Source organism: Humulus lupulus, chromosome 8, assembly GCF_963169125.1.
Source record: "Humulus lupulus chromosome 8, drHumLupu1.1, whole genome shotgun sequence".
In the NCBI taxonomy this organism is placed as follows: domain Eukaryota; kingdom Viridiplantae; phylum Streptophyta; class Magnoliopsida; order Rosales; family Cannabaceae; genus Humulus; species Humulus lupulus.
This window is the reverse complement of record NC_084800.1, coordinates 67373743-67391143: the sequence shown is the minus strand read 5'-3', so window position 1 is coordinate 67391143 and position 17401 is coordinate 67373743.

Below are 17401 nucleotides of genomic sequence, written 5' to 3'. Positions count from 1 at the left end.
AAACCAATGAGAAAGAAAGATTCCATTTATAGTGAAACAATCTCAATGTTGTATATAATTAAGGTACAAAAGTTTAAGTTTTGAGATTTTCTTATCTCTCTATATTAAGTAGACAAGTCAATTGGATCATTAAAAAACCAAACAATTTGGTAAGTGTCTTAATCGTCTAGTTGAAAGATATTGTGTATCGAGGTTGACATTTGGGCATGTTTCAAATTTAGTTCATTACATTTTTATGCAAACGACAGAGATTTTGTTGAGCCTACCTATCTTGCAATCGTGGTGCCCTATAATCTAGTTGTATTTGTGGATAAGTAGCAACATTGACTTAATATTATTATCTTTTAACAATTCCAACAATTTGAAATATACTTCCAACGCAATTATTAATTAAAAGTATAGACGGGTATAACAGTTGGCTTGATTCAACCTGACCAAAATTAATAGTTTTCTTTTTAAAAAAAAAAAAAAAGCTTTATGCATGATCTTTTATCGTCAAAAATTAAAATGTTAACACTTACTAAATTAATAATAAAAAAAAGCATAAGTTATGTATTTCTCTTCTCATCTCTTTAAAATAACAGCTATCATTTTTTTTTGGTTTACCATTATTTTTCAATAAAAAAAAGTGAGAAAAGCGATTTGTTCTATCCGCCCTACCCGATCGGTCGGGTTAGAATAATTTTTTTTTACTTACTTTTAATGGGGTACGAGTTGCAAAATAACAAGGGGTTCTTTATTTGTGTACTAGAATAGTGAAAACAAAAACTATTTAATAAATACCATATATTTTAACTACAATATACAAAATATAACTCAGGAAAAATACTATTTTGGTTCCTATATTTTTCCCAAATATGTGATTACTTTATGTATTTTGTTAAATTACAATTTGGATCATGTGTTTTACAAAATAAGTCAAAATAATATCTTATACACAATTTTAGTAAAAAAAACAAATATAATTTTTTATTCTCAGCTCCTCGATTACTTTCTCATATTCTCTAAACTCATCGCATCACTAACGACCTGATAATTGATATTATAATTAAAAATATTTTAACCTAAGATATTATTTTGATCCATTTTGTAAAACTCAAAGTCTGAATTGTTATTTAATAAAATTTATAATCCAATCACATATTCAAGAAAAACACATGGACCAAAATAATATTTTCCCTCACTTATTTTAAAATATATATATATATATATGCAATTAATTCCATTCACGTTTAAGTTTTTTTTCATTACCTTACAACTTTCGATATACGACTGATATCAATTTAAAATCTTTTGAATAAAAAAAAACATATGCATTAGTCAATATTCATTAATTAAATAAAACAATACACCATTTAATTAGCCAATATATCATTTCATAAAAGAAGCAACCATTTCATATATTAAAAACTACGAACGAAAATCAGACCACCACCAGAAAAAAAACCATATAAAACAGTTCGCTTAATGGTATAATAAACAAAATTGATTATTATGTTAAGCAGTTTCATGAATGTAATGTCTCAAATTCTCTAATATGGTTTAGTGTCTTGATTAGGAGGTCAGGAGGGCAATAATTGGTTTATGGTATTATTATGTGATAATGTGCATGATTATGTGAGTTATATTATTATATAACTAATATTGTATGTTTAAGTGTATTAAATATGTATGTGGGTCATTTCTTATTAGAATGACATTGTCGTAATTTTGACTCGTTAGGGGTATATTTCAATATATGATTATATATTTGTGATATGTGATGAGACCACATTATTATGTGGATATATTTGGATTATTCCGCATGGGACGATCCTAGCGAGCAAAGTAGCAGTTTTGTCATAACGGGGTTAAAAACCGGGCTCGGGGCGAGCCTAGGCGTAATTTGGTAATTTAGTACATGACCGATAATTTATGGGTAATGGTAATTTTATTTGGAGATAGTTGAGACTTGTTTAAAGAAGTTGTGAATTGTGGTGGTAAAAGACCAAAATGGCCTTAAGGGCATTAAGTGGCTAATTAGGAGCTTAAGGGCAAAATGGTCATTTTGGTGTTAAACTAGTAACTTAGTCACTTACCCTTGGCTGAAGGAAACCAAAAAGACAGCAGCAAAACAGAGCTCCATCTTTCTCTCTCAATTGGCTCTCTCCTTCTCAAACTCTTGAAAATTTCCATCGAAAAGCTTGAATTTTTTAAGGTATTGAGCTAGGAAATTGTTAGGGTAAAGCAAGGAAGTTATCTAAAGGTAATGATTTCAACCTTAATTCTCCATGAGTTTTTTGATGTTTTCTACTAAAGTTCATAATGCTCTTGAGTTTCAAGAACTCAAGTGGTGTTTTTGAGTGTTAGTAGTGAATTTTGTTGGAGTATTGTGTTTTTGAGTTATGTTTGAAGTATTATAGCTGTTTGTAGTCTGTTTCCGGGATTGCAACAGGTTTGGGGTTGATTTTTGAGGTTTGAGACTCGGAGAACACGAAGAGAAAAATCCAAAAATTGGGTTCTCTGTCTTTGGCGTTATAGCGCCCAGTAGATGGCGCTACAGCGCCATTGGGTCTCTGTCTTTGGTGCTGTAACGCCCAGTGGATGGCGCTACAACGCAGGTATCGGGTTGTCAGGTTGGCGTTTCTGACATTGGCACTGTAGCGCCTGGTAGGTGGCGCCGTAGCACCGTATTGTTTTTCAGGGTATGAATTTTTGTTCTTTTTGGGGTTTTGGCCCGAGGGCACGGGGGACGATTCCACCACTCTGTTTGGTGGGATTGGAGGTCTCGAGAGCGCGGGATTGGTCCCGATATTGGATTTTGGAACTTAAACTCATTGAAACATCGTTTATGGTTGTGATTAGGTTACCGCTAGGGCTCGGGACAGGATCGTGCTCGGACCAAAGGTAAGAAAACTACACCCAATACGTGATATGTGTGATTAGGGCTTGGCCCGGTTGTTGATTATAACTATGAATAGGGGTCGGGCCCCTGAGAATGAACGTGATTAAGGCTATGTTTATACTCGTTGATTAAGCATACTTGAATGCTCTTTGTCTAGATGATTGGTTTTTGATTGTTTACATTGTCTGTATAATTAGGGCTCGGCCCCGTTAAGGAACATGGCTATTACTATGGTTGTATTTGATTGACTGAAATATGTGATTATCATGTATACATACTTGAATTATCTTATATATGTATTTGTATATGCATATATAGCAGAATATCCGGTTACCTATTAGAGCCTTGACTTATTAGTCAAGAGAGTCAATAGCGCACTACGCACTAATTGAAAGGCTAGGGTCCGATCAGGGATGTTCTATTACGTTGACCGACTCTATGGTCGCTTGGAATACAAAGTGTTTGGCTAGCTCTATGGCTAGTTACTCAGAGTTAGGGCAAAGGGCCCCTGATAACTCTACAAAATAGAATTATTTTACCATATTTTACATGCTAATTGTTGCTTAGTTCTTGAGTTTTTAATTAATTTATTAAGTTTTAAAGTAATTTTGAATTTATTGGGTTTATTTTGATTTTATATATTTGTGTGTATTTTTATAGTTATATTATTATAAAATGTTATAGTTTAATTATTTAAAATTAATATTGTTGAGTTATGAGTAAAAAAGATGCAATTGTTAAACTTAAATGTTAAATATAAATTAAGTTATAATTAATATTTTTAAAGAATTAACTTGATTTATTTTATAGTTGAAAATGTTTAGTTGTAATTTAATTTATGTTTATTTTTGTAGATAATTTGTTGCAACTTTATCTTGAAAAGCAAGAAAAATGGAGAAAAATAAATGCATTATCAAGGAAAAGAATGAAAAAAGTGGTATTTATCAAAAGGGCCACACCTTCAGTAAACCAGGCCCATGCCTGGCCCAACTCTAGCTGCCTTAAGCAGCTCCACGCGTGGCATCACAAGACCAACCCAGCCAGCTGCCTGTTTCCCAACGCCTCCAGCCTTCATTCGGCCAGCACTCCACAAGCCGCCACCTGTCCCAGCTGCATCAATCTTCTTCTCATCTGCCAACACTCAGCCTTCACATGCGCCAGTGCACAAAGCACTTCCCAGTCGTACGGGCCCAAGCAGCTTCACGCCATTCTTCAGCTGCCAACCTCCAGCAGCCCAATTGGGCCTCCAAACCACCCGGTCCGCCTGGCCATTTCCTCAGCTGCCAGCCTCTCGGCCCAGCCCACAAGCCCACGCATGCCAGCCGCCTGCCACCAGCAGCCTAATGCTGCATTTTGTCATTTTTGAGCCTAAAATTGCCTAAGTGTACCATTTGTCCCCTATGCTTAAAATGCCACTTTTTACCTATTTTCTATACAATTTTTACCCCAAAATTATCATCACTCCTACAATTTACCCCTATTTACCATATTATTATTAATTTAATCAATTTACTTAATTTAAATTGATTATTTTAATAATCTCATTTTGGCTATAAATAAGGGTTTTGAAGACCATTTTAGGGTGCTTAATTTTTTGTTACTATCTTCTTTTCTCCCATTTTCTCTCTACCATTCTCTCTTCCATTTTGGGTTTTTCAAGAGCATTTTCAAGTATGTATGTCATTTATTTTGTAATTTCTACTCTAGTTATGTGCTTCTAATCTTTTTCATAAGATTATTAAGATCATGATGAAGCAACTTGTAACTAGGTAATATTTATATTGTATGTTGATTTCCCTTGTAATGCAACAAGTTTATGGATTTTTCTTCTTCATATATTTCTTTCATCTTAAATATCTTGTATTTTAGATTGTTAGAACATATTTACACTTTGTTCTTCATTAGTGCATAAACATAATATTCTTTGTGTAAGATGTGTCATTAAATTGTACACATCCATACTTAGAACAAAAATATTATGTTTTGCCTTATAAATAATGTTCATTGATTTATTTGTTATTTCATTAGATTGATTTACACTAAATGCTTTGAAATTATAATTTTGAAAAGTGAAGAAAAATCCTATCTTTTTAGAAGTAATTTGTGCTTAAAATTATAAATCTATTTAGAAAATGATAGTTTAAATTATTTTAACTATCACTAAAACTTGGGAATCAATATACTAATAAATATTATTAAACTTACATTTTGTGGATTCTAGTATCTTAATAATCTTTTCTTTTAACACTTATTTTCAACTCATTATTGCTTTATTTTTATTCTCTTAAATAGCTTTATTTTTCAATCTTTTATTTTATGTTCATAATATTAAAACTCATCAATCTTTGGAGCAAGGTCAGAATTTAGTACTTTTGATTTAAAATAGTTTTCTCTTTTCGATTTTAGACAACTCCTTTGGGTTCGACATCCTTGCTTACACGATCACTATTCTATATGAACGATTCGTGCGCTTGCGATTTATAAATTTTTAAACATACCCGATTTGGGTCCATCAACCCCAGGTAGACTCTATGGTCATCTGATTAGGGCTACGGGCCCCAGAATGATTCTATAATCATTTATTTGTACTTGTATGCATGCATTAGTAGGTTATTACTATTGGGCATGCTAGATATACATCCGAACCTGTATATATTGTTCATGCACTTGTATTAAGTTTTCTTGCTAGGCCTTGGTTCACTAGTGCTATGTGGTGCAAGTAAAGGGAAAGGAAAGTTGGACCAACCATGAGTTAGAAAGCTTAGGTGGCGACGTGTACATATGCGGCCGCTTTGTAATGACTCAACTATTTCTAAGACCTTGGACCATTAAAACTACTAGACATAGTTATTATTTTGGGAAACATACTGTACGCCCTGATTTTCCCACGGGCTGATTAGCAGGCCGAGCCTCGGACTAATCATGGTTAGTCCATAAATTTCCCCCAGGTCGGAGCTCCTGTCTTGAGATCGTGCCCCCCTTAGCTCGAGGGATCCTCAAGAACTCGCCAAGACTCCCAAGACTGGAGCAAGGAGTCGAAAGGCCGAAGGTCGGGTCAGATGCATAGCTCGTGGTACGAGCTGGATATGGAGGCCATGACCTCTTGTAAAGTCAGCACACGCAAGATAAACGTGCATATATCTGACATCACGTGTCCGATATCTCCCTGACTTCTCGGACACGCTGCAAGAACGTGCGTGTTCAAACACCCACGGCTGTGTTGGGCCGTGCGGCCCATTATCTCCTTATCTATTGATTTGACCATACTTATGTGTCAGGTTTAGGAATTAATCATGAATGTCATAGAGTTGATATGACAAATAAGAAGGTCACGGGATGACCTCCTTACCAACTTCCAGGTGCCCTCTCCTATAAATATGGAGACCCTGGGAGTTGATAAGGGTTTGTTGGCAAAAAGGGTCTCTGGAGAGATATACTTTGTAACCAAATACCCAGAATATATCAATAAGATTGACTAGTGGAGTAGAAGGATTTTTAACCTTTGAACCACTTAAAAACGTGTCTTGAGTCACCTATTTCATTCTCTAAGATCTTATATCTGTTACGGTTCGCATTTAGCACTAATCCCTTTCTCTTCTCCTCTTAATTTCCTGTTGGCGAAGAACCACGTCAACAGTTTGGTGCTTTCATTGAGAGCAAATTCGGTTAGTGCTGCTACAAACATCCAACTATGGTGACTACTCGATCCAGGCATGGCAACGAGACAGAGCGGCATGATGGGCAGGAGGCTCATCATACCGCCACCCCTGATGAACATATTCCTGAAGTCCAGCAGCGGCCAGGAAAGCAGCCGGCAGGCCAAGACGATACAGGTAGTTCGGCGCCCCGGCCACCTAATCTGAACCCGTGTTATTATACTGCGGTGGAGATGGAGAACGCTCAACTGAGGAGCCAGTTAGCGACGGCCAGCCAGAAAATCCAGGATATCCTGGCCCGATTACCCTCTCTCACAACCAACGTTAACGTTGGAGAGAGGCAAGGTGAGGCTCCTAAGTCTCGCCGGGGTAACCGATTCAGGCGTAGCCATTCGAATAGGGTTCCGCCAGCCAACTCCACCCCTTCATCGCACCATTGAGACACAAACTTCGGGGAAATGCCTGGGACCGGACAACAGCAATACAGTCGTTCGGTCAGGACGTCAACTCCTAGCTCTCAACCTTCCTCGAGAACGCCCAGGAGAGCTCGAGGAAGTTCCCGAAGGAGATCCGGGGAGGGCCCACGACGTCAGCCCTTCCCCGAAGAACGTCCTACGCCCCGTCCACATCGCCCGGCGTGGGACCAGCAAGTTGGCAGGGCCGAAAGGCCCCCACCAAATTTGATCCGTCCAGACGGAACCAGGATCGCTTCTCCAGTCAGGCATCCTCCATCTTCGATCAGATATCCGTCTCCTCCTCGGCCCGTCCGAGACATCCCAGCTTACGGGAGTAGTAGAAGAAACCCACCATCAGCGGGACCTTCCCGGCGTAGCAGGGCGCCGGAAGAAAGCTCAGGTCCTCACTACCAAAGACGGACTCCAAGCCTATCCAGCAGGAGTCATTGGACCGGCAGTCGCCGGAGTGATCTCTCTGGAGGAGACCTACGTCAGCGACTAAGTTCAGCGCAAAGCCACCAGACCACTCAGGGAGGCGACCTTCGAGATCACCTCAACTCTCACAGAGAGGATCGAGCTAGAGATGGTAGTCAGGCTCGCTCGGGGGGGGCCCGATCCGAAGTACGTAACGGAGGGAATGTCCCAAACAACCTATCTCAAGATAGGAGGGGCAATAACCCACCTAATATGTACAATGGATCCGGAGCTGTTGAACAGCCCCAGAATAACCAAGGATCTCAGGACCAAACCCTCGAGCGCCTAACTCAGATGGAGGAACTGATGAGGAAGCTCCTGTCAGAAAAGGAAAAAGACGAATATGATTCAGGAGACGAGATGGAACTCTTCGCCCCCAACATAGCAGCGACGGTATACCCATCTGGTTTCCGTATGCCTCACTTATCAAAGTTCAACGGGGACGGAGATCCGTCGGACCATCTAGGGATGTTCAACACCCTAATGATGGCCCATAATATTGGCTCAAAGCTGAGATGCTTGATCTTCCCCTCCACACTGACCGGACCTGCCAAACAGTGGTTCAAGCAAAGTAAAAAACAGTCAATCAGCTCCTGGAAGGCCTTCTCGGCCGACTTCAAGAGAGCATTCAGAGCCTCTCAGGCCGCCCGTGTTCAGGCCGACTCCCTGGCCAATGTGAGACAGCAACCCGGTGAGACTTTGAAAGCCTACCTGAGTAGATTTGCAAACGTCGCTGCTCGAGCTAGAGATGCGGATGATAGCTCTAGGCTCATGGCCATGAGAACCGGAATCCTCGTCGGAGGAAACCTATGGAAGGATATTCAGAGGAAGGGAGTCAGCTCGGTCAACGAATTCCTTAACAGGGCCCAAGAGTGGATAAACTTGGAAGAAGTTGAAGCCTTAGTTGCGGGAACTAGCCAGGTCCCCGATCAGCCCGCTGGAGTAGGGACGAAGGTCGCAGCAGCAATCCCAGACGTCATACAGAACAACCAGCCCGATGGAGGCAAAAGAAAGGGCAATGGCGAAAACAGTCAGCACGGCCAAAAGAAGAATAAGCCTGCAGATAAGTTCAAGCCTGTTTTCGCGACGTATACCGAGCTCACTCAATCCAGAGAGAGTATCTTCTTGGAAAATTCTACTCAGGTCCCCTGGAAGAGGCCGGAGCCTTTGAAGCACCACAAGGGAAAGAAAGACGCTTCCAAATTTTTTCGCTTTCATAACGATGTGGGCCACAATACCGACGATTGCAGGCACCTAAAAGATGAGATCGAAACTCTCATCCGAGCCGGTCCCTTGGCTCAATACTCACGGAACAGGGTTCTGGCGAGTCGACCTGCTCCGGAGGTCCCAATCGGTCAGCCCGGGTCCCGGGTAGATCAGGACGTCCCTCCTCCCGTGGTTGGAGGAGAGATATCCACCATCTCCGGAGGACCACACATGGTTGGCACAAGCCGAGGCGCCCATAAGAGATACGTGAATGAACTAAAGGCTCACAACGGGGTGGAGTTCGTTCCGGAGCAGCGCCAGTCAAAGCAACAGCGATTGGAAAGACAACCGATCATTTTCACGGAGGAAGATGCAGGCCATGTCCAGTTCCCTCACAATGATCCCTTGGTTGTAGCAGTCCAGCTCGCCAACCGGAAAGTGAGAAGGGTGCTAATATACAATGGGAGCTCGGTGAACCTCTTATTCCGATCCACCTTAGAAAAGATGGGATTGACCGTCTCCAATCTGAAGGCAACCTCCATGATGTTGTACGGTTTTTCGGGAGAAGGATCAGCAGCAATAGGGACGATCGAGCTTGTGATCACCCTAGGAGAAGAATCTCGAACAGTATCCAAACTACTCGAGTTCGTGGTCATAGATTGCTCCGCTACTTACAACGCCATTTTGGGCCTACCTACACTCATAGCTTTCGAGGCCATCACCTCCATTCGACACCTCGCCTTGAAGTTCCCCACTTCAACAGGAATCTGCACCATCAAGGGTGATCAACTCGCTGCCAGGGAATGCTACAGCATTTCCATGAAGGGAAAATCTAAACCCGGGCAGCTGGCTATGGGCATTCTAAGTGAAGAGGAATCCCAGGAACCCTTGGCCGCTCCTGAGATTGAAAAACCTCAAAACGCCAAAGGGTAAAGTGTCGCCTTGAATGAGGACATTGACCCCCGAATAGGCGAAGACAGGTCTGAGCTCCAGGCTATTGAGGAGCTCGAGGAGGTGAACCTAGATCCACAAAATCCATCACGGATGGTCAAGCTCGGGAAAAACCTCTGTAGCAAGAGGAAGACGGAGCTGGTTACGTTTCTCCAAGCTAATTTAGATGTATTTGCCTGGTCCCACGAGGACATGGTAGGAATTAGCCCGAGTGTCATCATGCACACGCTCCATCTGGATAAAAGCGTTCCCGCCAAGTCTCAGAAGCAAAGGCGTTTAGGAACAACCTGAGCTGAAGCCCTAGAAGAAGAGGTTGCCCGACTCAAAAAATGTGGCTTTATCCGAGAAGCCAAATTTCCAATTTGGGTCGCCAATCTCGTGCTAGTTCCAAAGCCCAACGGGAAATGGCGGACCTGCATTGACTTCTCCGACCTGAATAAGGCCTACCCCAAGGATTGTTTTCCATTGCCAAGGATCGATCAGCTGGTGGGCGCCACGGCGGGGCACGAGCTCATGTCCTTTATGGACACGTACTCAGGCTACAATCAGATTGCGATGAATTCGGCGGACCAGGGACACACTAGCTTCATGTCCCCGACTAATGTCTATTGCTACAAGGTCATGCCGTTCGGTCTGAAGAACGCCGGAGCTACCTACCAAAGGCTAGTAAACAGAATGTTCGCGGACCAAATCGGAAAGAACATGGAAGTGTATGTTGACGACATGCTCGTCAAGTCAAAGACTGCCGAAAACCATGTTTCCGACCTGGAAGAATGTTTTAAAATACTACGAGAATACGACATGAGGCTCAATCCCCAGAAATGCACTTTTGGTGTCGCGTCCGGGAAATTCCTGGGGTTCATAGTTAACACCCGAGGAATCGAAGCAAACCCCGACAAGATCAGGTCACTGCTCGAGCTTCCTTCGCCTAGGTCACGGAAAGATGTCCAGGGCTTAACAGGAAGAGTGGCCGCACTGAACCGGTTCATTTCCAAGTCAACCGATAAGTGTTTGCCCTTCTACAACCTGCTCCGAGGAAACAAGAAGTTTGACTGGACAGTAGAACGCGAAAGCGCATTCCTCGACCTGAAGGCACATCTGGCTGAACCACCCGTGCTATCCAAGCCCAAAAGAGGCGAGCCTCTTTTTCTCTACCTAGCTGTCACGGAGGATGCAGCTAGTGTCGTGCTGGTACGAGAAGAGGACCAAGCTCAGAAGCCAGTCTACTACATCAGCAAGAGACTCCTCGGGGCAGAATCACGATACCCACTGATGGAAAAATTGGCGTTCTGCCTGATCACGACCTCACGGAAGCTCAGGCCGTACTTCCAATCCCATTCAGTACACGTCTCAGCCTCTAAGGCAGGTTCTGCAAAAATCGGAAGCATCGGGACGTTTGTTAAAATGGGCAGTCGAACTTAGTCAGTTCGAGATTTTCTACACCCCCCGAACTGCCATAAAAAGTCAGGCCCTCGCCGATTTCGTGGCAGAATGCACGGGATTCCAGAAGAATCCAGTATAGGACTCATCTCAGCTCACCTCGCCCCAATTGTTGTGGAAGATCTTTGTAGATGGTTCATCCAACAAGAATGGCTCCGGGGCCGGAATCATTCTGATATCCCCCGAGGGACATAGGTTCCACTTGGCGCTAAGGTTCGGGTTCAAGGCCTCCAACAATGAGGCGGAATACGAAGCTTTGTTAGCCGGGTTGAGGATAGCCAGTGAGTTAAAGGCAAGCTCCGTTCAGTGCTTTAGTGACTCTCAGCTCGTGGTAAACCAGGTTCTGGGCGAATATCAGGCGCGGGGACCCAAGATGGCCGCCTATCTGGCAAAGGTAAAAGCTGAGCTGTCCGCATTTGAGCGAGGATCGATCGAGCAGATACCTCGGGAGCAGAACACTAATGCAGATGCTCTTGCCAAGCTCGCCACCTCGGGAGAGACGGAGAACTTGGGATTGGTTCCGATAGAGGTCTTGGAAAAACCAAGTATAGAAGGAGATCGGGCAGAGATCGAAATGATTGACGCCATGCCGACCTGGATGACCCCCATTCTTGAATATCTCATCGAGGGCAAGCTGCCTGAAGAACGTAACGATGCGCGGCGAATCTTGTATCAAGCTCCGAGATATACGCTGGTCGATGATGTGTTGTACCGACGTGGGCATTCCCTACCTCTCCTCCGGTGCATTCATCCAGGTGAGGCAAGGGCCATCCTGCAGGAAATTCACGAAGGATTCTGCGGAGACCACGCTAGGGGGCAGAGCCTGGCCTTAAAGGTTCTCAGGCAAGGATATTACTGGCCAACTCTGTCCAAAGACGCAATCTCATACGTGAAGAAGTGCAACAAGTGCCAGCGATTCGCTGCAGTTGCCCAAGCTCCTCCAGTCGAGCTGAGAATGATCTCGGCCCCTTGGCTGTTTGCCGTTTGGGGAATAGACTTAGTGGGCGCCCTGCCCACTGGAAAGGGTGGGGTCCGTTATGCCGTAGTAGCCATCGAATACTTTACCAAATGGGGTGAGGCAGAACCATTGGCAACAATCATGTCTAAAAAGGTGCTTGACTTCGTGGTTAAAAGCATCGTCTGTCGCTTCGGCCTGCCCAAGAAGATCGTCTCCGATAACGGCACTCAGTTTGACAGAGACCTATTCACCGAGTTTTGTGAAAGACACGGAATTGTGAAAAGCTTCTCCTCTGTGGTGTATCCTCAGGCAAACGGCCAGGTCGAGGCTGTCAACAAGACTCTAAAGGCGAGCCTCAAGAAAAGATTAGATGAGGCAAAGGGGATCTGGCCAGAACAGCTCCCTCAGGGCCTATGGGCATACCGGACCTCACATCGGACTCCTACGGGTCACACTCCTTTCTCCCTAACCTTCGGGAGTGAAGCAGTCCTCCCCGTGGAAGTTAAGGTTCTGTCACATAGAGTCCAGTCTTACGACCAGGATCAGAACAATGAGCTCCTACGCCATTCCCTCGATCTGGTTGACGAAAGGCGGGAGGATTCGCAACTCCAGCTCGCCCATTATCAGCAGAAGATCACTCGCTACTTCAACTCTAAAGTCAGAAAACGCGCCTTTAGCGCTGGCGACTTGGTCCTAAGGAGAGTTTTCCTGGCCGGGAAAGATCCCAAAGATGGAGTTTTGGGCCCAAACTGGGAAGGAACATACCAGGTCATCGAAGTCATCAAGGAAGGAACTTATAAGCTAGCTCGACTTGATGGAGGGGCGTTCCCGCGAACTTGGAACGCCGTCCACTTGAAGAGATATTATCAATGATCCGCTTGTAAGGCCTGAAAGGCCACTTTTTATGTATTAATAAAAATTAGCTTTTACGCATTTTAGCAAGTGTAATCTTAAAGTAACCACGAAAGACCCTTTCCCAGTTACTTGGGGGGCATATGGTACCTGGATATAACCAGGTCTCCTTAAGAACTTAGATGTTGATCCTTATCTATGGATCGTTGCTCTACTTAAAAGGGCTCGAGATACGGATAAGGGTCAACGCTGACTAAGTCCCATCCTGGTTTTAACTGGGTCATAAAACTTAGAAGTTGATTTAAATCTATTTCTCATTGTTCTTCCTAAAGAGCTTGAGATATGGATAAAAGTTAACACGAACTAAGTTTTCTAAATAAGCTCCTGGTTTTAACCGGGTCGTAAAACTTAGAAGTTGATTTAAATCTATTTCTCCTTGTTCTTCGTAGAGAGCTTGAGATATGGATAAAAGTTAACACAAACTAGGTTTTCTAAATAAGTTCCTGGTTTTAACTGGGTCATTAAACTTAGAAGTTGATTTAAATATATTTCTCCTTGTTCTTCGTAAAGAACTTGAGATGTGGATAAAAGTTAACACGAACTAGGTTTTCTAAATAAGTTCCTGGTTTTAACTGGGTCATAAAACTTAGAAGTTGATTTAAATCTATTTCTCCTTGTTCTTCGTAAAGAACTTGAGATGTGGATAAAAGTTAACACGAACTAGGTTTTCTAAATAAGTTCCTGGTTTTAACTGGGTCATAAAACTTAGAAGTTGATTTAAATCTATTTCTCCTTGTTCTTCATAAAGAGCTTGAGATATGGATAAAAATTAACACGAACTAGGTTTTCTAAATAAGTTCCTGGTTTTAACTGGGTCATAAAACTTAGAAGTTAATTTAAATATATTTCTCCTTGTTCTTCGTAAAGAGCTCGAGATATAAATAGTGGTTAACACGAACTAAGTTTATCAAAAAGGTATATATTGTAACCAAAAGCATGAAAAAATATAAGTTAAAAGTGCAAGGCAAATTGTCTCGAGGTAAAAACACCTCATGCAAAGGTTACAAAAACAAAATAAAATAGTTAAAAATATATAAGGAAAAGCGCCCTAAGCTCCGGCAGTTGGCCCTTTGGAGGTCGCCGTTTCACCCTGCTCCGCCGCACCAGAGGCTTCCCCAGTCTTCGAAGGTGGCGCCTCTCTATCGAGGCGAGCTTGGAACTTCACCAGCAAGCGCGCCCAGAGATCCGATGGCATGAAAGAGAAGTTAGCCTCAGGATTGTAGGCCCAACAGTGATAGAACAGATCCTGCATGGACTGCTCTGAGATGGTCCGTTCGGCCTCTAGGGCGGCCTGGGCGGCCTGGATCTCAGTCTTCGCTGCCTCGAGGTCTGCCTGCGAGGTGGCAAGGGAGGTCTCGAGCTCTTGGACCTTCAGGCGGGTCTTCTCCAAGTCGACCTGGATCTTCCCCAACTCGACCTTCGAGGTCGCTAAGGCATCCTTAGTCGACTTAACCTCCTGAAGGGTGGCTTGGTGCTCGGTCCTCATGTCATCGAGCTGAGTCATGGCCCTGATGATGCTTCAGTGAAGGGCGACGACACCCTGCGAAGAATGAAAGATAAACTGACTCAGAGAAAAAATAAGGCAGAGTGTAATGGTAAAAGCTTTAAAAGAATAGGGCAGCTTACCGTTAGGGTCATGCTCATGGAAGAGTCCATGACTTCAACCGGGCTCATCGTCTCAATAGTCCAAAGTTCCTTCTCAGTGAACTTGTAGATATGGCTAACGGCGTAGTTCGCCGTTTCGTAGACCGTTCCCCGAAAGACCTCTGGGATCTTCTCCAGGTCCTGGGGATTGACCAGTATGCGTACATCGGAGGCCGCCGCAGACGGAGTCCCGATCTCCATTCCTACGTCCTGGGGGGCAGGCGGAACTCGCTGAGGCGGTGGAGGCATTTGTCCTGCTCCGGTAGCTGGAAGGATCGCCCCCACGACCTGGGCTGGCGGGGTTTTCTCCTTTTCCTTTGCTGGAGATTTAGTGGAGACCCCAGCAGAGCTCTTGGAACCCCGGAGCCTTTTCTGACTTGGCCCGGCTGGGGGGTTCCCCCCGAAGACTACGCCCCGCAAGCTATCCTCGGGCTGAGACATCTCTTCTGTCAAACAAAAAACATGGTTATTACAAGTTAGCAATCATACAAAGATAAAGACAAAAGGTTAAAGCTAAAAAAGCATATGAATACTAAGGCAGCCCTACCCCCCGAGCTGGAAGAACCTAAGACGATTATTTCACGAACTGGCGCAGGTTCTAGGTCCGGTTCTGACTCAGGGCTAGATTCTTCTACATACTGCCTAAGCCCCGGAGCATAGATACCCCTCTGGAGTGATGGACATGTGCGTAGGTTGGTCCCATACTCCTCGAATATGATCGACCTAAAAGCTAGGGTGTTATCTACTACTACGGTACCCCTAGGCCGGCTCTCTTGGTGATCCAGCACGAGCCGGTCAACACAATGGAGCAGGAGTGTGTTCAAGTCCGGATTCCTTCGGTGACGATGGACGATCTGCCTAGGATTGAACCTAACCAGCCGGGGGTCTGCAGTGGCCCTATCTAGATTCTTAAACAAGTAAGGGTTACCTTGGCCAGAAGGACCTGCGGCTGCTCTGGATTGGATCCTCTCCTCCAAGGTCCTCTTCCTGTTCCTCACGAGCGGAACTTCAGCCGCCTCATCCTCCTTGTCTTCCTCTACCGCGACCTCCTCCACGATGATAGGTCTGTTGTCGCGGGCTGGGGGCGGCCCCCGGGGCCTCTTCAGGTTCAGTGTCTGATTTGGGAAAATTAGTTTGCAGAACACAATCGTCTCGTCCGTCACGAGCACACTATAGTTCTTCTCACTAGGGGGCAAGCCCGCCAGTGTTTCATATTGGCCCCCGAGGGTCATAGACTTTTCGGTCCTCGCGTAGATGGCTGCAGGATTAGCTGGAATCAGGGTGGAATACGGGAGGAACTAAAATAAAATAACACTTAAAAGGTGAGCTAAGATCAGGGATCACTTACGAGGACGATTGAAGTAGTGGTGCTTGCAGTTCCGGAACCCAGTTGACATGAAGAACTGGTCCTTGAAGTCATTAGGGACCTCCCACTCCTGCTACTTAAATTAGTACCTCAACCCTGCCAGCAGACGGTAGGAGTTGGGGGGGAGCTAAAATGGGGCCAACCCCACGTAGTTCAGGAAATCAGCGAAGTACTGATCCAGGGGAAGGAAGGCCCCTACCTTGAAGTGTTCACCGCTCCAGGCCGCGAACGATTCATCGAGCGGCGTGCAGCTCCGCTCGCCATCCGAGGCAGGTCGGGCAATAACGGAGGCTTTCCCCAGTGGAATGTTGTGAGTGAGGAAGAGTTTGTTGATCTTCGTCTGGTCGGTTATCTTTGAGACGATTCTCTCCGCCTCAAAGAATGCGTCGGGGGCCACCTCGACCTCCTTCTCCACGGCCGGCCCGAAGCGGGGGAACGGGGAGCTAGGCATCACTGCCTTTTCTTTTTCCTGTTGGGAGGCCGAGCTTCCAACGTTCTTCTGAGGGAGGTTCTTTTTTGGAGCCATCTGGTCGCCTAGCGAACAAAAGAAAACACTTTAGAAAAGGCGACCCAAGCAGGAGGAAGAAGAAATTATTATTTGCACGAGCTGAGGTAAGCCCAGCTCGTGGAGAGTGGAACCACGCGGTTCAGTGAACACGCGCGTATACTCCCAACAGATCCCAGATTACTCAGATTTCGCTTGTCAGGGGGTTCAGAATAGAATTTGCCTTGGGGGGAAAGTTTCAATAGGCAGAAAATTACAAAACCGCCTATGAGGCGTGTTCCCTAAGCTACCCGGTTTTGCACCCAAAATTCCCAAAACTCCTACCCATAAATTTTCCCCAGAAAAAGTATCCTGCAACCCTTACTCTAAAGCGATTTCCTACAATGAATATACCCTAACCTAAAAAGGGCTGTCACCCTCCATATCCACAAAACCCAGAAAACCCTTGCATGCGGCTACAGTGAATTTTTTTTTACCTAAGCTACAGTAGCATGTTTTCAAAGTACGCAGAGTCAGGAAACTTACTGTGTATGACTGGGAGGTGGACGAGAGTGTTGCGTTGATAGGAGCTTCGTCGATGTAGTAGCTTCCAAAGCTTCGGAGAAATCTGTGCGCCTGAGCTTCTTGAACGGTGAAAATGGCAGCAACAGAGTCAAGGGTTTCGTTCTTCTGAAATATGGAGAGGAAAGAGGAAAAGAGGTTTGAAAAATTTCGAATGAAAGGGTGGCCCGTGCATAGGGTGACCACCCCCTTTTTATATACGTGAAGGATCACGTGTAGAAGGCTCTTGGATAGCCCTGATGAGGGATCCGAGGCCTTCCACTCGAAATACGAAACGACAGCTGGGCATAGGCTAGGCCATTAAATGCGGTTCTCGTAAGATGTACCGTCACCACCCACGATGTGCCACGTGTCAGGCGCTTGCGTAGAGAGTGGAATGCGAAGAGTTG